This window comes from Tiliqua scincoides, chromosome 7 (genome assembly GCF_035046505.1).
Source record: "Tiliqua scincoides isolate rTilSci1 chromosome 7, rTilSci1.hap2, whole genome shotgun sequence".
In the NCBI taxonomy this organism is placed as follows: domain Eukaryota; kingdom Metazoa; phylum Chordata; class Lepidosauria; order Squamata; family Scincidae; genus Tiliqua; species Tiliqua scincoides.
The window spans coordinates 23,491,620-23,517,745 of NC_089827.1; the positions used below are offsets into that span (position 1 = coordinate 23,491,620).

General features: G+C 43.7%; 1 protein-coding gene across 4 annotated transcripts in view; it reads right to left on the reverse strand.

Moving 5' to 3' along the window:
* CD36 (CD36 molecule (CD36 blood group)) overlaps positions 1–26,126 on the reverse strand; it is a 103,697-nt gene that overhangs the window by 39,456 nt on the left and 38,115 nt on the right. Inside the window, exon 1 of one of the 4 annotated variants that reach the window (XM_066633084.1) lies at positions 21,648–21,670. The exons of 1 other annotated variant lie outside the window; for it this stretch is intronic. The gene's annotated coding sequence lies outside the window, so the exon portion shown is untranslated. 2 more of the 4 variants (XM_066633076.1, XM_066633079.1) reach the window with 2 other exon arrangements.

A 26,126-nucleotide genomic window follows, 5' to 3' on the forward strand; every position in this document is an offset into this window, starting at 1 on the left:
TAGGGAGGGCTGATGAGGGCAAGTTGCAGATGCTTAAATGCCTTAGTGGCTATCCTGCCCTCAAGGGATGTAGAAACTCTGTCAGAACTCAGGGCAGCCAACCCTTTTCCCTACTTAACACAAGCAGCAGCAAGAAGAGGAAACAGACTTAACACTGCATCTAGTTCTCATTTCAGTACATAATTCAGAACCAGAAGGCAGGGTATCGGGTATATATTTGGCCAATCCAGGAGAACGGGTTTGAATGGGTGAAGAAACTATCCGTTACACTTAATTCTGTGGCTCTTTTGGTCTACGCAAAGCCCTCTGCAAACATTAACTAATCTTAATGCCCAACTAAGCCTCCCCAACATAGAAGGTAAACAAGAGGGAGAGTACAGTATAAGATTACCATAGAATAATCAACTGCGAGAACAGAAGACCAGAAATGATTTATGTGGCTTGGACATTACTGCTATCCCAAAACGTATGGCTAGCCATGGCTCTGAAGCTTAAGAGCTCCAAAATCTTCATCTGTTTTTACCCGTCTCGGATCTACCACCAAAGCTTTTTCAGAAATGTTACCAGGAGAAACCCAGGGAAAGTCTAAGGACTTCAGGGGATATTTTGTGACAATTCTGGCTCAAGGCAGGAAGGATCAAGGTAGAGGGACTGCTCAGGAGGCCTAGGTCAGGTAGTTCATAAGCATGGCTTTAGGGGTTGCAATAAGGACTATCACACCGGCCAAACTAAATTACACACAAGAGGCTTTTGGACAAAAAGGATTATCTTAATACACTTCAATCAATTTGGACTCGAAACTGCCCTGGTCAGTCTATTGGACATCTTTACTGAGAAAGCAACAGAAAAGAAAGCAGACTTGCAAGCTTCATGTGCTACTGGAACAGAGACTGCCGTCTCTGCGTCTACTTGGAAGTAAACACCACTGAAACCACTCTCAGGTAAGCATATATCACAATTAAAACTTCAATTCTAATCTGTACCTCACCAACCATAGACAATTCTAAACGGAGTGTTTCCAAGACTGCCTTCCTCTTGAGACTGTTGCCATCGACAGAACAAGTTCTGCCTCACACACACCTGTTCAACAGCTTTGCTGCCTAGTATATTTCTGAGCCCACATCCAATTGCTGGTTGAATCTGTTAAGGATCCTAGTATTTCCCATGAACAGGCTAAAACCTAACCATTTCCATGTACTTTTGGAGGCTGCTGGATGATCTCCTGCCAATTAGATTCTGCTTTTTCTTCAAATGTGTTTGATTAATTAAAAATAGTGTACTATTTTTGTAACTGGAAAACATATGGCAAGTATAAGCAACATTCCATTGTTTTATAGCTTAATAACACACCTAGAAACCTTGAGATCTCCCCCCCCCAAAGAGAAGGTCCAAAACTGTCACCTGAAACAAGAGGGAAACAGAGGCACTTATATTTATGATGGGAGTAGCCCAGCAATTATTTCTCTCTCCTGTAGTTCCTGGCAGACTAACATTAAAAGCAACAAACCTTTACAGGAAGCAGGACATTAGAGGGGAAAAGCCTGGACCATCGAAGTCATTCCCGAATTTCCTTACCAACAATGAGCAGATATGTTATCAACCACCTCCTGCTGAACCATTCCTGAAGGGAAAGGTCAAAATAGAAGTGTGCTGGGAAGAGCTTCCCAAGTAACCAGGTAAGTGGGGCTGGCTTTAGCCCAATTGGCCAACTGTGCACCCAATTGGGTGCTGTGATAAAGGGAGCCCCATGGTAGGCTCCCCTTGCTTCACAGGTACTCAGGGCCTGGTTCTCAGGGCCAAAGCTCCTTTAAGGAAAGCAGTGGAAGTGGAGTGAAGCAAGAATGGAGCAACCAAGACATGCTCTGGTAGACTTTAGCGGTCCCAGTGGCTCTGAGGGTGAGCTGCCAAGTGGGGGGAAGTTTGGGGATTTGGAGGAGGGGGAACAGCACCCCCCCCAGGGCAGTGGAGGGGTGGATGGCTGAGCAGGGTGCAAGATGAGGAAGATTGCTGGGGTGCGGTAAGGAGCAGGGAGCCACCAGTTTAATAGGCATGCAGCAGCTCCACTCACACTCCCTGTGGGCAAGTTGGGGGGATTTGCAGCGACTGACAACACTGGGAGATTGGTATGAACAAGTTGGGAGCTCAGGGGGAAGAACAGATTGCATGGTGGCAGCAGTGCCTGAAGACTGCTGCTGAGTACTCAGGCTGGCGGAGATGAGGGTGGGCTCATCTCCTACCAGCCCACTCAGGCTGGTGGGAGATGAGCAGGAGCTCAGGCAGTCAACAAGTGTTTGGCCATGGGTGTCCAAGATGAGGACTTGGGCATGAAAGTCCAGAAGGCGGCTCTACATGGGGGGGGGGGAGTTGAGAAGCAGAGTTGGCCCCAAGCAAGTGCAGCCAGCAACCTGCACCTGGGGGTGCAGAAGGAGTAGGCAGCTGCAGGGGTGCAAGCCAGGTCCATGGAGCTGGGAGGGAGCAGGTCCAGTGAACATATTAAGGTTGCACACTTTGTCTTCACAGACCCTCTTTGCTTCTTTCCCTGGAAAGTGAGTTGGCTTCTGCATCTCGCCTCCATTTCTCCCGCCTCCCCTCCAGCAGCTCAAGAATCTTGGCTCTCTAGCCCTGAAATTTTATATTAAAGTGTGCCTAGATCCATTTAGCCCATTAACTCCCATACACTTTTAAGCATACAGGTCCGGCCTTGTTATACACTTTTTTTAATACACAGATTTGACTCAACACGAATGGCCCCTGCAAATGAGAAGGACTGTGCTGATCCCTGGAGAAGGGGAAAAATGCATCCCTTTCAAATCACAGTTTAAAGAACTGCTCTTTACTGTTGCAGAGAGGCAGTCATACAAGTGATTACTGGTATAACTTAAGTATCCACAGATTTTTCTATCTCAAAGCTGATGAGAAGGGCCCTTTAAATGAAAGGAAAACAGTTTAATAATGCCAGAGAAGGCAGCCAGTTGACAATCCATCAGTCATTCTCTCTGTAGGCTTCACTCCTCCCTTCTCCCTGAGCATGTGAAAGAAGGCTAAATGGCAGCGATTATCACCTCCTCCATTCTTTCCCCCTTGCTGAGGCTCCTGGTGAAGGGAGAGATTGCTGCCTCCTAGTGAAGCCTAAGCTCCTGGAGACAGACTGATTGACCGTGTGAATTTCAAAAGGTCGGCAAGGCTGTTTTTAAATCACCAGAACACTTTTTTTTAAATTGATTTGCTATAGTGCATTTTTTGCCAACCAGGTGAGTTCTTGGAATGGAACCCTTGCAAATAATTAGCCTCAACCTGTAGTTATATTCTTTTAACAATGATAGTAAATGAGATTTACCCTTGGGTAAGTGCGAGTAGGATTGCAGCCCAGGATTGTTAAATTTTCCTGCTTTATGCTGTCACTTCTGATCATGACATCACTTCTGGTGGGTCCTGACAGATTCTCATTCTAAAAAGTGGGTCCCGGTGCTAAATGTGTGCAAATCACTGCCCTAGTGACCAAAGCTCTGGTAATCATGACTTTTAGGAATAATACCATCATGTTATATACCATTTGATGCAGAATTTCATCCATTGCTTATGGAAAAATATTCACTGCATTTATTTTCTGGCCATTATTATTCATTTCATGTCATGACTATTACTATTGGTCTCACCTACCTCACAGGGTTGTTGCGAGGACAAAATAAGGGAAGGAACCATGTACACCACCCTGAGCTGCTTAGAGGAAGGGTGGTATAAAAATGTGAATCAATCAATCAATTAATATAATTAATAATTACATATGTTGTATGGGATGACAAATTTATGGGCCCAGGGTGTCTAATGGCCTCTGTGTGCATTACAAAGATCATCAAGGCTGTTTTTAAATCACCAGAGCAAAAAGACTTTGTTTTTTAAATTGATTTGTTATAGTGTGTTTTTTGCCATCCACAGAGTGCTTGGAACAGAACCCTTGCAAATAATGAGATTGAACCTGTACATTTTGATTGTTTTCTATTCTACCATAGAGCTATGAAGTCTATAATAAAGTTTATCTCTTAACGTTCTATAGACCAGGGATTGGAACTTGCCTTAGGATGACTTGACTCAAGTAGCCCAAACACACATTTTGGGGTAGGAGGTCTGGTGCAGAGAGCAGAGCTGCTGTTATGCCTGAAGATATCATTTGAAGGGCACCTGTTTAACATCACCAGAAGTCTGAGGAGTGGCAAGACCTTGACAAGCTGAGCAGAACTGTTTTGGGTGAGAGCCAAAAGAAGCCAGCTCTGAAGCTCTTTTTGTGGGAGGAAACAGCAGCCAGAGAGTGACCAGACTATGAGAAGATCCACCTGGAATGTAGTCTATTCTTAAAAGACAGAACTTCACTGTTCATTGTAAAAACTCCTTCTGGGGTTTAGAGAAAGCCTGTCCATGTAAATCACCTTGAATAAAGCCAAAAGGAGCAGTCCAATGGCCAGAAAGGCAGTATATAAGTAATTATAATTGTTATTTTTGGACAACTCATGTTGACTGGAGTCACAGATGTCACTGACCCCAACTCAGCATTACTGGTCCTGATTCAACTCAGGACCAGTGACTCTAAAAACAAATCTGGATTTTAAATGAATCTAGTCCTATCACAAGTCCCTATTTTTGTGTGTGTTGTGTTCCAGTGTACTTTTTTGCCACTTCTGCATTGCACTAAAGACCTTGTGGGGGATCCAGAAGCAAGCAGGCATTCTGAAGGATGACATGGCAACAGACATGGTGGGAGGGTAGGTTCTAGTGGGGGGGGGGGCCTGGGGAGTTTGAGGGGAGAAGGAAGGCTTAAAGTTTTTTTTACTGAAGTTTTGTTCAAGGAAATCCTTGACTCACAACTCAACCCTAAAGACTCTAAATTTCTCATCGGTAGTGTCACAACAGCCCCACACTACAACTCGAGTTGAGACACAGGATCGCTGACTTGGGACACGATCCTGGCTCAGTGACTCGAGCACACCCCTACTATAGACCTTGGCTGTGAACCTTTTCCCCAGTTCTCAACCGAAGACCATAACTGTGCACACCCCATTAGCCACAGAGTAGGAAAATTATGACAACCGTGCCTATAAATGGTGCTGTATCAAGCTGCTAGACACCTGAAGCACAGCTCAGTACCACTCCCACAGCTTAATAGGCAGGCAGCAGTTCCACTCAGTCTACCCATGGGCAAATGAGGGAGGATCTGTAGCAACAGACAACACTGGGAGGTTGTTCTGATCAAATTCAGAGATTGGCTTGATCATGTAGGACAATTAAAGCGGCAGACCCAATTTCAGATACCATCTGTTAAAGTTCCACATCTACTATTAGTAATGTTCCAGAAAAGGGCTGTTTTGCAAAAGGAGACTTGCCATTTGTGGAAGGGGGAATGCTTGACCACAAGTGCAGGGTGACCAGATGTTATAACCGCAAAAGAGGACAAGGCACCACAAAATGTAAGACATGACAAAATAAAAGCTAAAACCACTCGTATGTTAATTTATATTATTATTAGATTTAAAACTATATTACATATAATTTATTAGTTACAAGGTGGTTTTGCACTGCCTGAAGGGGCCCAATCACAGGGAAAAGGACATTTAAGTGATTTTCCAGGACACAAGACTAAAAAGAGGACATGTCCTGAAAAAAAGGGAACATCTGGTCACCCTGCACATGTGATGGACTTTTCCTCCAGAAATTTGTCCAATCCCCTCTTAAAGGCCTCTAGGCAAGATGCCATCACTACTTACTGTGGCAAGGAGTTCCACAGACTAATTACACCAGGGCTTTTCAAACAGGGGCGTTGCAATGCCCCAGGCTGAGGGCCCTGGCCTCTTTCCCCTTAAGATGGTGTCAGGATTGCACTGTTCAGGGGGCTACAGGGGCTTGGCTGTACTTACCAGAGCCTCCCCAGGGGTGCAGGGAGACCTGCACAACTGTCTGCAGGACTCCCTGATGCTTTAGAAGTGAAAGTGGAGTGTTCACGCCCCACCTCCACTAAAGCGGAATTGGAGCCCAATCCCTTCACTTTCACTTCTAAAGCATAGGGGACACCCATGCAGGGCTCCCCGCACCCCCCAGGAGAATGCAGGAGGCAAGTACAACCAAGCCCCTGCAGCCTTTCCTTGTAAGGGAGGTGCCCAACCCAGTAATCATTTTGGTTGCTCTCTTCTGCACCTTTTCCATTTCCACTATATCCTTTTTGAGATGTGGTGACCAGAACTGGACACAATATCTCAGGTGGGGCCTTATCATTGATTTGTACAATGGCATTATATTAACCATCTTAGTCTCATCAATGATCCCAAGCATGGAATTAGCCTTCTTCACCACCACTGCAACTCTCTCCTCTTTACATTTCCAAACACACACAGGCCTTGATTACCACCTGGTACTGTAGCAATGGACCAGTTCTCTTGCATTTTGGGTGTAGGTCCTTTTGGACTTCCTATGGCTAGCTGATTCTATGCATGTGCTCAAGCAACACCAAGAGCCTTTTGAGTATTTCTCTCCCCAATGTCTAAGATCTATAGTTTACATCTCCACACACTAACTTGGTTTTCTGATCAGCTCCTCTTGCCTTTCCCCAAGCAACATCCCGGACACCTCAGCTTCACAGACCATTCTTCCAAACCTCCAAAGCAGACCACTCTGCATTGCCCTCCACCCCCACGCCTTGCTGCCATCTTAATAACCCACAGGCAAAATTTCCTCCTAGTTGTCTTCCTTCAACTCCACAAGAGCAACACATGCAGCTGCAGCTTCCATCCAGGAGAGACAGAGTCAGCTGTGACTACTTGGAGTCTCGTTCACCACACCACTTGCATTGTAGGGATAGAAGATGACAGACATCTGCTCAGATAAAGTGAATGAGGCAATACAGTAACAAGCCACTCACCTGCTCAGCAGCTGCAAAAGGAAGCACCCTAGAAAGGATAAAGATCCTATGGGTGGTAAGCTTGAGGAAGCAGGAGCCGGTAGTGGGAAGAGGATAGCAGTGTGGAAATTGCTCCTGTGCAGATACTCCGCACATTGCTTGCTGTCCTTTTTTGCTCTGGCTGGGGGAACGGCAAGTTTTCCCTCAATCGTTTGGTGCCAACTGAGGGGGACTGTTGTCGAGAAGTATCGTGAATAAACCATTCAAGTTTAGCATTTTTGAAGTTATGTGGAAGGGGGGAAGAGGTAAAGAAAGCACTCCAAACTGGCTATTGCAGACATCGGTAACTCAAGAGCTTGCTTTGTGGTGTCCCACGCTGGAACTCCCTGTAATTATGTCCCTGATACTCAAAGCAGCCACTCCCTCTCAGAAAGTAGGGGTTATAGCCCTGCTTCTGCAGAGAACTTACCAGCACATTGGAGCACTCGCAGTTGTCAGCCTGCAGCAGTTTCTGGCCCATCGCAACAGCTTGGCTCTAGGGTGGCATTTTAAGTGACAGGCGCAACTCTTTCCAATTATGGCTCTGCATGTTCTACGCTATCAGTCCCCCCCCCCCCCCGGCAAAGTTTCTTATCACACCACAGTCCTTTCGCATAGGGGCAAGAAAGTTTATGCTGGGAACCTTTTGAAGTCTCCATTTATGTTACTACACACATTTGGAACGGTTATCTGCAACTACAACAGGCAGCAAGTTTGAAACGCTGTCATTGGATGGTGGAAGGAGGAAGAGAAAGTACCAGGTCATGCACTTCACCAAACTGTATAGCATGTGCCTATGATTTCAGTTATTCAGGTTAGCAGTATGTTGCCCAGAGAATCTATAGTTTCAATGTAAAATATAATGCACAATTCAGCCAACTGTGAATAGCAGCAAGACTTACATACTGCTTCAACAAGAGTAGTTCACAAAGCTGTTGCCATAGAAAGCAAATCATTAATGGTTCCCTGTCCCCAAAGGGCTCACAATCAAACACATACAGAAGAGTCACCAGCAATAGCCCCCGGAAAAAATGCCACACTGGGGTGATGAAGAGGGACAGTTAAATATCCCTTTAAGAGGTGCCCATTTGCCCAGTTAGCAGGCATCATATGCAATAGTGTACACTACATGATTCACATCTACATTGGGAATGCCAGAAATTTAGGTGTTCAAACACGCAGTGCCAGTGTATGGAAATAGTTTACATGTCCCTACACAAAAACCATCAAACATGGTCTAGTGGTTTTCTTCTAGGGCCCCCAAAAGACTCCCTTCCCTTTGTTTTCCATCCTTGACCAGTTACTGTTCTCATATTAGTATCAGGATCTAATGGTGCCCTGGTAGCATCTATATTGCAGCCAAAAGTATGCATCATGCTTTTATATTCTATTTTATATAATATTTTAAACTAAATGTAATCAATCCTTTTATATTGCAGCATGATTTTATTGCTGAAACTTCAATTGACTGGCAGAGCGCCAATCTCCTGGCATCAGAGATATAGCCTACAGAAGCCAAGTTGTGAAATTCCTCAAGCAAGCAAGCAAAGGGATAACTCCAAGCGACCTCATTTTCTGCATCAAGTGTCGGGTCAAACAACTTTCAATTACTTGCTGCCATTTTCAAAAGGCATTCGAGTAAACTTATTCCACTTTAGTTCCAAGGATCAAAAAGCAGGCAGAAAGGTTTGAGGGCACTTCACCCTTCACTTCCAAGTACTGATAAGAGCAATACAGGAAAGATACTCCCAGACAGTGGTGTCACTAGGGTTGGCATCACCCAGTGGAGGGGGAGGGGTGAAGCAGGGTGGGGCAGGGCAGCACTGACCAGAAAAGCTCGGGAGCCCACACCTGTTGAGCTTCCTGATGTGGACCACATATCTACCCACCAGGTAGACCTGGTCTCACTGTCTGCCATGGTTTTCATCCATGGGGCCAGGTTTATCCATCTTGGGGGGCCAAGTGAGGCACCACCCCACAGGTACAGCAGACATACACATTGCTGAAGTTCCCCACCATCAGCTGCAGCAGAGGAAGCTCCACTGCCCAAGTTTCTTGGGCTTCCCAATGCAAAAGCCAGATCTACCGGCTGTGTAGACCTGACCTCCTGGTCTTTCACTCTTTCTCCTTTAGTGTCATGTGGTATGGCCCACACCATCCCTTAGTGGTGCTACTGCTCCCAGACAACATACAAGAGCCATTACTACATGCAACCCATTCATCCGAATCCTCACTCAAATACCTATATTGAACCACCATCACCAGGGATGCCATGGCAGAGGACAGGTTTCATGCTTCAGATCTCATGTGATTTCTGGCTAGCACATTAGTACCACACTGAGGGGCTCTAAAGTTGTGCACTCTCTTGGCACGGCAGGATAGAAGCCCAAAGAAAACACTTGGTTAACCTGCAAGCCAGGGTGACCAGACATCCGCTTTTTCAAGGACCTGTCTTCTTTTTTAGCCTTGTGTCCTGGAAGAGAACTTAAATGTCCTCCTTTTCCCTGTGAGCAGAAGTGTATAGCCTTCTTGTAATAAATTATGCATTACAGGTCATGCCTTCTGTTCCAGATCCACCAGTGGATAAAAAAAGTCAGTGGATACCAAATCAGTGAAAAAAAATAGCTTTAAAGACCCACTTCCAGGTTTCTTGCTCCTTTGTTGTCACCCCAGAATGCAGTGGTATAGATGTTATAACCACACTCAGCCACTAGGTGGGAAGAAATTATAAATAATAGCGCAAAGGTAGGAAATTGGATTTTGGCATTTTTTTTCCTCATTTCAAAGCATTTAAGGTGGAACCTGATATCAGTGGTAAGTCAAATCAGTGGGTACCAAATCAGTGCATACCAAGGTCCCACCTGTATAGTTTTAAATTTAATAATAAGTAATAGTGTTTAAATTAATTACATGAAATCAATATAGGAGTGCTTTTAGCTTTTGTCATATCCTACATTTTTCTTGGATGTGGTACATTTTTGGGTGCCTTGCCCTCTTTGCATTTATGTCATCTGGTCACCCTGCTGCAAGCATGCCAAAAGGCAAACATTCTTTAACAAGGGGAAACTTGACCCATCTTGCTTTTTTTAACTGCTATTAAATACAGATGAAATCACCCTAAGGCAGAGGTTCCTAAACTGAGGCATCACAACACTGCAGCCAACAGAAACCCATCTACCCCCTTATGGAGTGGTGATGTCACAGTGGCGGCAACCATGCTCCCAGGATCATGTTGCCACCAAGAAAAAGGGTCTTTACACATACCTGGGGGAACACAGGCCCTCCAGACGCTGCCCTCAGCCCCTGCTGCGGGCCTCCCCACACCTCAGAACAGCTCCTTAATGCGATCACAACCTTCTTCTGGTTTTCAAATGTTTTTCGTGAGGAGGGTCATGATCGAATTAAGGAGCTGTTCCAAGGCTTGGGAAGGCCCAGAGAAGGGACCACCAGTAGCCCTCAACCTCCGGAGCACCTGTGGTTCCCCCAGGTATGTGTAAGAACTCTTTTTTGTGGTGGCAGAGCCATTGCCCCCTGCCCTCCAAAGACTTACAGAAGTCCCAACTCTTCAGGAGAGTTTGGGAACCACTGCACTAAGGTGTTACACATACTTCCTTCAGTTTCAACTCGAAGCCATCAAAGAGCAATCCTTGAACATCAGCAATGCTGAACTCCCGCATCTGCCCACTGCACACCAGTAGATATGCAACGTCGTCTAAAAATGTATACCCTCATTTTCCTCCTCCCTCCTTTTGTATTGTGCATTTGATTGCATGTCATTTTAAAGTGGTGAACCATTTTGCCTGCAATGGCGGTCTGTATGTGCAATGTATACAACATTAAAGACATACCTTGAGCAGGGCTTCTGCCTTGGAGAACAGCTCTGGACACCCTGTTTCCCCCAAAAAGGCTCCTATAGAAAGTCATCTGTAAACTGTGACTGCCTTAAGCAGTCAAAGACATACTTCTCCCTATGAGTTCAGCAGATCTTTGACACGAGGCAGTCACCACAACAACCTGTATACTGTGAAAGTTTGGATACTGCCACTGAAGGAACAAGCTTACAGTTTCAGACCTGGCAGTGGTTAGTCATCAATGACTGTAAGTGAAACAGACACATTTCGGGTATTTTTGAAGTCACAACAAACCACAGTCAAGAGACATGCCCAAGATTTCTCCAGAGGCAACTAAGCCAGTGTTATTTGGCTCCTCTCTTCACTGCTAATCAGGTTCCAGGCATGTATAACTGAACTATTTCAAGGCAATATTCTTATTAAAAGAGCTAAATAAGAAACTAAACCTGCTGAGACACACCAAATATTCTGACTGAACAGCAATAGGAAAAGATCACATAAGAGATCTTTAGCGTCCCAAGTCTTGACAGAAAGTGAGCATCTGAGTGGGATAACAGAGGAGTCTTAAGGCTATATGCTATACCTAAATAGGATTTTCCTAAACCTAAGATCTACCAACACATCTCAAAAATACTAGCCCATCATTTTATTAAAATGTTGCCCACATATCTATGTTAATCTGTAGCACCCAATCAAGACAGAGTAAACCAACCTTTTTTCTAGTCTCCTGGAGAAACTGCTAACTATCCTAGACAACCTGGCAAATGGTTTTACAGCCTGAGTTCAGGCAATTCCAAGAGGAGATCACGGATGTAAAATTATGGTTCAAATTGCAGGCCAAATTGCTGTACCCATGATCTCAGGACAGTTGTTGGCAACATAAGCATCGCAAGACCGACTTCACAGCTTGGCTTGTGCATTATTGTAGGTTGCTTCAAACACAAGGCCAACAGTGAAGTATTGTCCAACGAATACACTTAGAAACTATAGTCTACCCAGGCTCCTTAGCATACGTAGCTGCACATTACATGAGCCTTTCTGTTTGTACCTGTATTGGTCACAATCAAATGAACACTTACAGACAAGATTGATTCCAGGTTTCCGCTTCTGTGTAAAGTCTCCATTTAAGAAGCTGGTCAATTTGATCCCCAGCAGTTTTGTTCCACTTGGACAAGAGTTACGTGTACATGATCGACTGCCCTGCTGATTGCCCCAGCGGTAAGTAAAAAGCCTGCAATTATGTGCTGTCTAGGCAGGGCTGCATCTAGCTAGTCACATGCAATTTTAATTTCCAAGTTTGCTTCTAGTTTCAAGAAAGAACTTCATCAATGGGTACTTGAGCAGAGGGCTTCCCCCCAATCTTTTTTTTTTTTTTTTTTTGCTTCTTTTAATATGTGCAAAAAATTTCTTGGCATTTTCACAAGTCACAGGCGCATTTCTTTCTGACCAGAGTTATGAACTATTGTTTCTAGCTTCCTGACCAATTTGTCAGGGCTAACACTCCTAGAGATGTGGCTAACACCACAAGTGCTTGCCAAGGTTCTGAGACAGGCCAGGTCAGTGTCTCCTCAAGCCATTCTAATATCAATTGGTTTCCATGCCAAGGAATCTCAGACATTGGTCACCCTGCCTGATGAGCAAGAAAGAGCACCTCTTTTGGGTCTCTTCCCTTCCTGGTGACAGCAGCTACCTTTTGCTTTGTTGGGAGGTACCCAAGGAAAGGCCAGGCTCCTGAACTGCCTGTCTTGCTTCTTCCCAGCTTCACCACATGGGAGATGCCAAGTTTTATTGTTCCAAAATTGTAAACCACCTTGGGTGCCTCCTTTTTGAGGGAAAGACGTGGGATAAACTCCTTTGAAAATTAAATAGCCACATTAGCAATTAACATGGTTGATTACAGTGTTTGCATAATTTGTTTGCACCAATACAGATTTGTTGCCAAATGGCTCAGAAGCATTTTCATTTCCTCTTTTGCTTTGTAGGCAAAAGGCTTAATATAGCAAATTTAGGGGGAGGGGGAGTTCTGCATTCAGGAGCAATATTCCATGCCTTATAGTGGGTTAAATGGCCAGTGACAATTCAATGAGTAACACTTTTCCAGTCATTTCTTCCTTGCCCAGCTGCAGGATAGGCAGCAAGTGAGAGAATTTCCAAGCTTGGAGATTCTGTAATGGGAAGAGATCTGCCTGCTGAATGCCAGCCTGCCACATGTTAAATGCTACAAGCCACCTTCAGAAAAAAGGCAAGGAGTACATGAAACACAAAGAGGATGTGCCATCAATAGATTTTACATGGATCCTAGACATGTTTGTACAACAGTCTTTAGTTATCCAAATACAAACTATTATCTAGGAAAGAGATCCCAAAAACATAAGAACATAAGAACAGCCCCACTGGATCAGGCCATAGGCCCATCTAGTCCAGCTTCAATATTCAGCAAAAAGATGTTTCAATGTAGATTCTTCTGAGTGGATGCAATAGGTATTTCTAAGATAGAAGTTTAGTAGAGGCCATTTTCTTAACTCTGTCAATTACTTCCAGTAGCCTCTGGAAAATGGATGTAGTTTCCTGGAGACAGGTAGATGGGGGAAGGGGTGAGGAAAAGGGCATGATCTGCCCATGTTGATTATAGAGGGGTAAAGGGACAGTAAACAGTCAGCCTAGGAAAGTCCACATGTCCATGAACTGGAACCTGGAGACACAGCAAGGGACCACAAAGGGACCACACCAAGCCTGGTCTGGTTTCAGCACATGTTATTGTTAGCATGGCTCCCCTTTTTCTCACTATGAGCAGGAACCATTTGTTCCCCAAACATCAATTATATCCTGCACAAGTTTGGATATTAATGCCTATAGAGAAGGTATCTTATAGCTGTGTAGGAATTTTGCAAGCTCACGTTCAGAGTTAGGAACTTTACTTGGCGTAACCTTTACTGTTAACCAAGAAGTAGCTGAGATTCTCAGGAGAAAGTGTGTGCAAACATTCATTGGCAGTCGCAGGGTAGTATTTTAAGGATTTTCTGTCTCTCTCTCAACCTTTAAATTATATAGAAATTGAATCTGCTTGTTTAACAGGCCTTGGAATATGGTAAAGCAAAATCCTACAGCATCTTGGATTTTGTCCAAAGGCAAATGAAAAGCCTAGCAAGAGACTTCAAACTTGAAAGAATCTCATTTGTAGAGAGAGGCTCCTTTTGGCAGAACTAACAAAGATACCGAAATTTCATCTGAACAGTGGCCAACTGAACCTCAAACCAAATACGTATTCACTTTCCACTTTTATATCGCCCTTCCACCAAAAGCTCAGGGTGGTGTACAGGGTTCTTTCCCTTCCTTTGCTTCACAGCAACCCTGTGAGGTAGGCAAGGCTGAGAGATCGTGTCTGGCCCAAGGTCACCCATGCAACTTCCATGGCCAAATGAGGATTTGAAACTGATCTTCCAGGTCTAAGTCCAACTCCTGAACCATTACAGATTCCTGGTTCTCATCATAGATGTAAGAGATATATGCATCTCAAATATCTGCTTCAGCACAGAGCTTCACCCACAGCCGCACCCTACTTAGTCACTAGAGTCATCTCACAGCACATTCACCCTTACACGCTAGAAGTTATCGGTTCTGCATCTTTAGCCTCAGTGTGATGCAATGTTCAGGGGACACCTTTCCTAGTGCTTGCACTCCATGCCAGGAAGAGTTTTGCTTGCTTTACTTGTGTCTGCCATGCTACTGTTGGAATGACAGGAGTAGGGCCAGTAAAAATTAAGCAATCCGACATGTTTTTCCCGCTAATTGAGCCAACTGTCTAGCCCACTATTTAGCAGTGAAACAGCAGCAGTCCTTGTTCAACCCAGCACAAAATCTTCTCCAGTACATATTCCTTCTGCATCTTTTCAAGATGGTAATCCACTCTGGGATGGGGGATTTTTTTTTTCTGCTATCTAAACCACTTTGAAAGTGTATATCAGTGTTTAAAAATGAAGGCACAAGGACTGCAGAAATATTTGCACTACAACCCTGAACAACCTGAAATTTGGGTTAGTAGTGCAAGGCAGGAAGAGTTTTTCCTTTTTTAATTGCAGACAGATGTTTTGCATAAACACGGCATCTTGGCAAGCGCAGGGATTTTAATTGTCCCATTGCACGATCTTAATCTTTTAATACAATCCTCCCTCATGCAATTTGCTCCAATGCCAGTGTATTATTAGTCAAATTTAAAGCGGAGAATTAAGTTTCATTTAAAACATGGCAAGGGAGTGAGTTTATGTATATTGTACTTGTCATACTGAATTCAGTAGAACTTCCTTCTGAACAGACATGTATCCACCTGAGCTGTCAGTTACATTGGCAGAAGAGTCATAACTACCACAGTTCTAGAGAAAAATACTATTTCTACCTGTTGCAAAGCAATTAAAAGTACTGTATCAGAGCCTTAGCAAGAAGTCACAACCCTAGCATGGATTTATTGGTAGCAACAGAAGAGTACCACTAAGGGCTTAAGTTATCCCTCCTTTCACATCACACAAATGACACACACTGAGGGAGCCAGTTAGTATTGTATCCCCTAATCCAGTGTTTCTCAAACTGTGGGTTGGGACTCACTCAGTGGGTCATGAGCCAATTTCAGGTGCATCCCCATTCATTTTAATATTTTATTTTTAATATGTTAGACTTGATGCTATCATGGTATGTGACTGCATTTGGGGAAATGTTATAGACCTGTACTTTTAACAGGCTACTATGTATATGCTTTTAACAAAGATTGTAAATGGGACTTACACCTGGGTAAGCATGGGTAGTATTGCAGCCTAGGACTGTTAAAAATTTTCCTGCGTGTTGATGTCACTTCCGGTCATGACATCACTTCTGGTGGGTCCCGACAGATTCTCATTCTAAAAAGTGGGTCGCAGTGCTAAACATGAGAATTACTGCCCTAATCACTTACAATCAGGTTATCCCCAATGCAGAATGAAGCAGCAATAATGGAGAAAATCAGGCTGGAAATCTGCAGAGACTGTTCTATAGCCATATGCAGATATGATTTAATGCAGACTAAAGTTTTCAAACACATCTTGGAAGATACTTTTCAAGAGAACAAAGATCCTTTTGCAAAAAAATTGGGGCTGCAACCTTAAATCCAATTAACAAAAACTAAGTCCTAACTAAAAGAAAACTCTTAATGGACAAAAAGGTTCCTCCACTTAATTGGGCAGCAGATCTTTATGTATAGTTTAAAACAGTGGTTCTCACTCCTTTAGCATCTGGACCTACTTTTTAGAATGAGAAAGTATCAGGGCCCACCAGAAATGATGTCATGACCGAAAGTGACATCATCAAGCAGGAAAAATTTTTAACAATCTTAGGCTGCAATCCTACCCATGCTTACCCAGGAGTAAGTCCCATTGACTATCATTGTTAAAAGCATCTTCATAGTAGCAGATCTGTGACATTTTTCCAAATGCAATCACTTACCAGGGTAGCATCAAGTCTAATATAATAAAAATAAAACTTTGAAGTGAATGGGGACACACCTAGTGGGTCCTGACCCACAGTTTGAGAAACACTGGTTAAAAAAATTCTTAAGAGCAGATAGTAAAAACAGTCTTGGAAGGGGTATGTGTGGAAGAAAAGCACTTGACACATTGAATTAAAGACTCTTCTGAGAGAATGTGGACATCACCCCAGAAGAAAAGCCCACTTCTTGTTTCAGAACCATTTTTACACAAATGCAGATTTTATGTCATGAATTTTAGTAAATTGTATAATTTTTTTTAACAAAGTTAGGCAACAGTCCTAGTAAGAATGGTTTTGCACACACTCCTAGAGCCAGAGTTCCTCAGCACCTGTGTAAAACTTACAACTTTCTATATGGAAACCTCTCTCAACACTTAAGTCACAGAACCTTTGCTACTGCAGCAGAGAGTTCCATGTTATGTTCTAAGATCTACAGTTACAGTACTCACCAGGTCTGTGAAATTTCACAATTACTCCACTTAACGGCAAAGGAAGTTGCCTTTCTGGGAAGATTTGCTATGACTTTCCAGTCTTATCTGGGACTCCTAGTTAGGCACTTCCAATAAACCCATCTCTTAGAAATCAATTCAGAAAAATCTCAACAGCAAGAGAAAGTTTCTATTTCTCATTTACAGTATTATCTGCTTATCATCATCAAGATGACCAAAGCCACAGTGTCAGCCAGACATTAAACCAGGGCCTCTGAGAGGAATTTTATAAGGGGTACAAAGTTTCTTTTGGGCCCCTTCCCAAAGAGGGAGGGGGTGAATCAGAGTGGGGGGAGGTGGCAATGGGGGTGGACAGAATGAGGGCAAAACAGGCAGGAGGAAAATGGCAACAGACAGAATAGTCTTTGGAGCCCAGGTCTACCAGGCTACCCAATGCAGAGCTCAGGTCTACCTGCCTGCCCGGCTTTGGCAGCTAGATACTGTAATATGGAAAACCAAACTCACTCCTAAGTCCCTATAAAATATTTCAAATATAGAAAATCATTGCAAGAGATTAGCATCATTGTATTCAGGCTTACACTAGAATAGAAAAAGATGTCCTGTGTACACCAAAACTGACTTCTGCAGTAGCTGCAGTCCCACAGCTGCGTCACTGAGCTCCTATACACTCCATGGTTAGCAGATCCCAAGCCAAAGATCTACTGTAGCAGGTCAGTTTCCTCCCAGATGTGACACTGTTAAAGAACGTATGCATTCCTGGGCCTGGTGTGTATGACTTGTGGTAGCAGTTACCACCATGTGCCCATGGTATTGCCCCCAGCATCCCATATGGACCGTGAGTCTGGGTGAGACTGGAAAATGTAAGATCCTAGGAAGTTTCTGGGCCCCCTCCTTTGGCTCCTGGCCCCCCCCCGACCCTGGGCCCAGTAAAAATTACCCCCTTTACCCCCCTCTCCTAGGTCCTGCATTAAACTGCAGAGTTCAAACAGACTAAAGGCAAATTCTTATTCTTGTGATGGGTGCTGGTGCCAAACTTATTTCAGGCAAGCTGAAGCCTAGCACTTTCCCTTCAACACGGCCTCCTCTTTGCCATTTGAAACAGCAGCACACACCCAACTTACAGCTAATTCAGTGTTAATGCTGTATTATGGATCATTACCATACCAATCACGAAGTTAGTGCAAGGCATGCTTCTTGGGTTTTGGCCAGCAGCTAAAGCGATTCTTGCCTAACAGAGATAAGAGTAGTCACCAGTCTTGGAAGCAGGAGGAAACTGTATTCAGTACATACTAAGCACCTCTTGCTACAAAAGCTTATGTGGGAGGATATTTAAAACTAACAAGTGGGAAGCAGGCTTTTACAAGGTTCCTCAAACATCACGAACAGGGTTGCCAACTCAAAGTGAAGCAATTCCTGAAAGTTCCCTCCTGCCCCTTGCAACACAATGATGGAAATTCCTGGAGACCCTGATACTTGAGAATTACTTTTAGTAATCACTGGAGATTGGCCTGAAGTCTCCAAGAAGTGGCAACCACCTGGGAGGTTAGCAACGCCATCAATAAGATTTAGGGGCCAAGAGTCAGTATCAAACATCGCTGTCAACAAGGGCCATGTATCCTTACAAATGAGTCAAAGTTTCCTCATTCTATCAAGATCTGCACCAGTTCTCTACCTGAAATTCTCAACAGCATGCTAAAGGTTAAGAGCATTACAAGAGACTAATATAGTCTAGGTACCCTGTTTTAGTTTAGCCATGCAAGAGGCCCCTAGGCAGACACAAGGAAGCCCATCGCTCAAGTTTCTGGACATATGGACACACAGATAATCCTCGTAGCTATTCAGAACCCATATGGAAAAGTACAAGCAGTTACACAATACCAGGGTTGGGCAAGTCAGGAGCAGTTTGACTCAAGTTGGGTCACAAGTCTCTGTGACACGACAACCAGTTGTAACAGGGGTACTCTCCAAGTTACCTGGAGCATTTTTGTGACTCAAAAAGACTCAAGTTGTTCCCTTTAAAAAACCAGCTGTGGAAAAAACAGGGCTGCTGCCAGGCTCTGTGTGTGTATGTCAGAGTTCTCCATAAACACTCCTCTGATGTCTCCATCCTATCTCTAAACAAGGCGGGAGGAGTGGGACAAGCATAGCAGCTGTGAGGTTTACCAGAATGACCCAATCCTATGCAGCTCTATTCAGAAGTAGTCCCACTGCAGCTGATCTTTCAATGAAGCTTCCTTCCCCCAAGCAACAACAGAGCCATGAGGACCCATGCTTTTGAAAATGTGATCGATACAAACTGCTTCCTCCCCTTCCCTGCCTCTGAGCTTCTCCAGGCAATCCGAATGCACGAACCCCCATGGGCTCCTCCTTCTGCCCTACTTCATCCAAAGAAAAAACCAGACCACCCATCCTTCCAAGGATCATTGGTTCCTTTAGAGATGGGCAAGAAAGGCCACTCCCACCTTGCACTCAATGCAAAAGTAAAACATTAACCCTTCCCTGCTTCCTGGCTGGAACTTCCTTGCTGCTCACCCATTTTGAATGATGGCCCCACAAGGTCTTGCACGCTGCTAAAAAACAAGACTCCTGTGCACATGCATGGGGAATCAGTGCTGAGCCCAGTGACCTCAGACTCAAGTCAATGCCCGAGTCATTGATACAGGTGTCTCGAGTTAGCAAAAAACATTGATTTTCACAACTTGGACTCAAGTCACCTGACTTGAGTTCACATCCCTGGACAATACTAAAGGTAGATTGCTGCTTGAATCAGTGGGAGAAGATGTTGCTCTGGGCACTGTGAGGAATTGAAGGAATAAGAAATTTTGGGAAGACTAACAAAGTGTGTGTGTGTGTGGGGGGGGGGGATGTGTTACATGACCAAATAAGGATCAACTTCAACTAATCTCTAATCACTACTATCCTGCATAAGATCATAAATCCAACTAGATTGGCAATTATGGAAGCTTTACACTGTATGCAAGTGAATTGCTGTCATCCAGAGAATAACTTTGAATTTAATCCTCAAGTGCATCTAAATGTCATGTGCCTTTCTGGTGTGATGAGCTGATTTCATAATCTACATACAGCTTCTTAACTCAGGATCAATGTTTGTATACACTTTTCCTGTGACTTATTTGCATTCATAACACAACAGAAAGGTTACTTGCATTATCTTCATTCATGCTTTAACTTTAGAATAAATAAGGTATATTTATTTAAAGTGGCAGAGGCCCAAATCCTGCCAGATCCAAGGGAAGAACATGCTTTTCCCTCCAGACTTGTCAAAAAAGCCAGCTAAATACATGGTTCTGTAAACCAGATCAAAATATAAAGGTTGTGGGAATTTGGGTACTTACAATACACATTCAAAACTGGAATCACAACAGTTCTCTCCATATTTTTGCATAACTAGGGGCGCAATCGTAACCCGTTATGTCAGTGCTTTCCAGCACTGGCAAAGCAGTGCCAATGGGACATGTGCTGCATCCTGCAGTTGGGTGTCACTCACGGAAGCCTCCTTAAAGTCAGAGAATGTTCGTTCCCTTACCTTGGAGCTGCATTATCCTTAGGTCAGTGCTGGAAAGCACTGACACAAGGGATTAGGATTGCGCTGTATGAGAAACATGTTTACTGTAACTTTGAAGACTGCCAAGACTGTTGCAATATTTTATCTGAGTTCTGGTTACCCTATCTCAAAAATAATTTGGTACTGAAAAAGAGTACCAGAAGAGTTCAGAAGATGGTTCTCTGTGAGTGTAGTCTCTGCTGCCACTGTATACTAGGATGGTCCATCCGTCCAGTCCCCTGCACATCATCAGCAATATACCACACTGGTTAGCCAAGACTCATACATTCCTCACAATGAGCATTTGTCTGCAGAGAAACACTGAGTATCAGGAGTTGCTCTCCCACAGGAACCCTGAAGTACTGTTGTCAGACACAGGGAGAAACTATCCCACACCCTGCAGTGCACCTGAGGGACAGGCAAATGCTCATTGTGAAATGTATAGTATGAGTCTTGGCTAGCCAGCAGGCAAAAACAGGCATGGTTACCAAATTAAATTCTGTTGTGCCACTTGACCATCTGCTGTCCGTGGAGAGCTATTTTCTGAAAAGGGTTAACCTGGGAAAAGTGCAATTATAATTATCAGTACTTGGTGATAGTGGATCTATGAGGAAAGGTTAATGCATTTGGGAACTTTTCGTTCATGAAGAGCATCTTATAAGGGGAAGTCATTACAGACATTTAGGCATACCTTTGAATCTTTGTCCATGTCCAAGTATTGTTGCTGATCCCCTCTATTGTTGCTGATCCCCTCTATTGTTGCTGATCCCCTCTATTGTCTGCAATACACCAGTGTTTATTGTGCTACACTGTAGTACAGTTTGATCTCTTTAATTCTAATATTGTAAATTACCTTGAAGTAAGTAGGGCATTCAGTGTTCTTATTAACCATGTTGAGAGAGCACCTTCTGCAATACTAGATCTCAAAGTCACCAAGTATAGTCTTATAGTAGATCTAAGAGACATAGGAGAAAGTCCCAACAAGTGAATTTATTTGGAATACACTACTACATCATACAGGGAAGGCTATTTTCTTCGAGTCTTCACATTTCCTCCTACAAAGGATGGATCTACCAATTGGCTAACGTCCCATCTACCCGGTGGCTGTTTAGTCGCCTCTTACAGTAAGTGCAGCCAAACTGAGAGCCTATTCTTATCCCCAGCCCCCAGGGGAAGGGAATTAACTCTGTTAACCAGCAAGAAATCAGAAGCCACAGATCAAAAGGTTTGCTTCCTACCTCTAGCTCAACCTGTGTCCCTTCTATTCCTTGATGAAAGAGACAAGAAGAGGTTACATGCAGGCAACTGACCATGCAAGGTTTCTATTACTTTAACAACTGTCAACTCACGCAGTATAGGCTCTCACACAAGGGTGCTTCTCTCTCTCTGGAATGTCTGCCTACAGACACTCAAAACAGAAGCGTCATTCCACAGCTCAGACTGTACATGGGAGCAGAGCACTGAGTTCTTATGCCGTTGTCATATCCTGAAAGGCATTTCCAGAGGAGTGGTGACATGGAAACAGCTGTCTCCAAGCTGTTCCATGGATGAGATCCATTCTGGCCCACACCCCAAACCCAGTGCATTGAAGTCTATAACTGTTCACTGTCAGCATACGAAGCAGGCCACACAGTCCTGTTTTCCATTTTCTCGGAAGAAGATGACCACACACACACACACACACACACCTCCACCACTTCTCAAACCTCCCTTAAGTAAACACACTAAAATTCATGATGAGTGCAACGTGTCAGCCACCCAATACTTCTCCTCTAGTATTTCAGTTCAGTAGAAAAGGGAAAAATTAGAATACATCTCAATCCTTAGGGGAGAGTGTCCCATCACATTTACAAAACCTACATAGTTAGGATTCGTTCAGGGATATTCATTTTTTAAATGAGCATATAAAATTGGCATGTTTTTTGGTCACTTTCAAGAGACCACTCATGTCACCCAACATGCTGCTTTCTACAGCAACCCGTTCACATGTTCAGTAATGCACCAATCAAGCGCAGAGAAATACAATTGTGTATATATCAATTATACAGCCCTTCATTTTAGACCTAAATGTTACATATTTTAGAGCTTGAACTGCATCTACTCTTAGTTCCCTTTTGTTCATTCTTCTAATTAGGAAATATCTGTAACTAGTGGCATAGTTAGGATGACGAAGGGGCAGATGAAAGGTGACTGCAAAAGGGAGAGAAAGCAGAGTCAAAGATAGGAAGCCTCCATAAATTTGAAGATTACACACACACACACACACACACACACACACACACACACACACACACACACAATCTTTAATCATATTGGCCGCCACACTGTACCAGATTAGTCCATTGCTCTACAAAACATTGCATAAGAGTTCAATAAGCTTTTTACAGTATTTTTCCTTCCTCCTCACCATGCCAGAAATGCAGCTGTTTTAAGAAAGGACAGCACCCCAGTAGGAAGCAAGGCAGGGAACTCAAGATCGCTTTGAATGCCTCTCCTCATTCCCCATTCACTAGAGGTGTTTTGAAAATTGTGTTATTTATTTTACTCAGAAGTAAGCCCATTGGGTTCAGTAAGACTAGGTTGTAATCCTGTTTTATTCACCAGGCATGAACACCTCTACCCATAACCCATGGGCTGAGGGGGGAGGATAGCTGGGCTGCATCACACATTAGTCCTACTGAATCCAGCAGGCTACATGTTGACTTATGGCCTCCACTATAGACATTAGGTTTCCCAACTTACACTTTGCAGGTCAAGTACAGCATCTCATAAAAGATTCTCTCAAAGAGGGAACACCACCACACTGTGTGCAACCTAAGATGATGCAGGGATAGCATTTGCACCAGGCAACAAGCTTTAGAGGGGGCAACAAGTTCAACTTGACACTAGTGGCCAAAATTGTGAAAGCCTTTTTGTATATACAAGTAATACCATCATGTCGTATATTATTGGAAAGGTAATTTTATGCTGAATGCAATGAAACAAAACCTTGTTGGAATATCTATATTCAATCAAACGTTATGGCCAGGTAACCAGAAAACTTTTTATTTACTTAATAAATTAAGTTTGGTTGCATGGTGGGAGGGGCTACAAAATCTTCTTTGATTCCAGGTAGTAGATGCCTAAGCTATGCCACTGCCCCATTTTTCACTTTTTTTAAAAAGTCTGGGTGTGTCATCACTTCAGGGGCATCATTTTGCACTTGGCACCGGGCTACACTTTCCTTAGCTATACAACTCGCATGATCAAACTATGATTAAAGATACACAAGAGAAAGACTGAAAGTAGAACTAGAAAGAAGCACTTAGTCATCTCACAGTGAGTTGCTGTTTCACCACTCCACTCCCCCTCCCCACTACAGAGGAATGACACACTCACTTGGAACACCATATCACAGCGGTTTTCAAACTCTCAGGGAGAGTTTGAGCTGCAGTAAGTTCTGGCGGGGGAGGCAGCAATGTGATCCCCAGGATTATACCCCTCAGGGGGCTGCAGGAACTTGGATGCACTCACCAGTCCCCTCAGTAGCCTTCCTGGGGTGCAGGGAGCCCTGCCCTTCCACAAAACCGGAAGAGGAGCGCAATTGCTGTGCTTTCACTTTTCAAGGCCTGGGGAGCCCTGCAGACCATTGCACAAGTCTCCCCGCACCCCGGGAGGCTGCTGCAGGGGTTGGAAAGTAAATACCAGTCCCTGCAGCCCCTGATCCTGGGCATCACGGCGCTGCTTTCCCTCTACCTCTTAAGGGGACCAGTGGCCATGGCTCACAAACTGGGGCGTCACAACACCCCAGTTTGAAAAGCCCTGCCATATCGAGAGAAAACCACTTGAGGATTTAGTTTGGGGTAGGAAAAACAACAGGATAGAAAGCACTACCCCCTTCAACTTTTCCACTCAATTGTACCTCCCAGAGAAGCTTTCCTATGGAGAAAGAGATAGGACCACCAACATATACATTTTTCATGTAGTAGTCCCTAGAGATCCACATATAGAAAAAGTTTTCTTTAACACTGCCCTAGTTTTATGTATTTCACAGGTACTGTTGATAAGGCAGTACAGCCAATCTTAACACCTTAACAGAGTATCTTCTGCACTATATATTTTAATCACATTCAGACTTCATAGGAATACACACAGAACATGCCATTTGCCAACCACACATATGATGTTATTCTCTGACCACATCCTTAAAAAAATGCTTAAGAGACTTAATGATGGGTCAGCTTTCAGCCTATTACTTTGCTTCATATGGGGGGGGAAGAATGTCAAAGTTCATTTTCACCAAACAGTTTTTGATTAGACACAAACAATACCTATTGAATAATACCAATCACAGCTTACCTCTTAGATTTCCTACCTTTCAGAAGCACAGCCACTACAACATAGCACCACAGCCCACAGCTACCTTTAAATAGTGATCATCGATGGCTCAGATGGCTATCAGGAGCTTAACTTCCCCAGCTGTGGCAATTACAATTAAATTTCCACACAGGCTCATTCTGCAGGAGTCTGAAAACCAAGCTGTAGGTTGCATGAAGGTTTAACTCTGCAACTACTTAGCCACAACTATGTGCCTTGAAACTTTTTCTTCTGCAGTTTTTAGATAAGTTGTTAGCCCAGAAATTAGAAACCAGTGCGGTTATATGAATATAGCATTGCCGAGTCCCATTGTAAAGGATGTTGTAATAGGTGACTGAGACAAACATATGCTTAGAATCACAGGTATAATTCAATTGGGGAATCCAGAAACTGGCTACAAGATTAGGGCATTTGGGGGGGGCAGTCATATTGGTATAATGGGAGCACTGGTGAAGGACTGTGGTATGAAATGCTTGTAAGAGGAGAATCTATGAGTTTTGTCTGAAGTACCAGAAACATAAAATCAAGATTCTGGGCAATAAAGAGGTGCTCTTTATTTAATGTGTAGAAAGTTGAGCTCTGTAAGCAGCATACCTTTTGAAAGTCTTGCCATTGACATGGAGAATAAACTACAATGCATAATGTACTCTGCTTATGAAGTGTATTACACAGGGCAGCATAGCCCTTCTCCCATAACAGCTTTCACCAAGATTTTACCAAGCATTGCCTATGCTATTTCAAGCCAATCAGCCACTAAATAATAAAGAGAGAGAGAAAGAGAGTTTCTTAGAGCCAGGCTAGCTGAGATGAGAAATGCATTATTGCAATTCCATTTCTTTATTTTTATTTTTTAAATAGTAACCAGGGGATGAAAAATCTGTGCCATGGAAAGGATTGAACCCCTCCCCCCACCCCGAGATTTTTCATTCCCTGCTTGAATTTTTTTAAAATTAAAAAATGAAAATGCAATAATGCAGTGGTTCTTAAACCTTTTAGAACCAGGACCCACTTCTTAGCATGACAATCTGTTGGGACCCACCAGCAGAGATGTCATTACCCTGGAAGCAGGAAGAGAATGGCTTGCCCAAGGCCCCCCTGTAGTAGTTCATGGCACAGGTGAGACTTATACCAGGGTTAAATATAAAAGATCTAGGTCAGGACCAACTTCCCCACCACCAAAATCCAGATCTACCACCCAAACAACAACAAAAGACACAAGTAAGTTGGTCTCAGTGTTAAGACACTTACAGAGTATTCTACAGGGATTAATCCTAGATTTATGCACATAGCCAGTGCTGGCATTGGGTTGCTGGAGATCCTGGGGACACACTGAGCATTATCACTACCACCAGTGCTGAGGATTCAGGAGTCAACCAGGTTCAGGGTGACCAGATACAATGGAGGAGAGAGTACCTTAACCCTTTTATAGAAGGGGAAATGTTGGCAGGTGCAACTTTCTAAACCCTTCCATG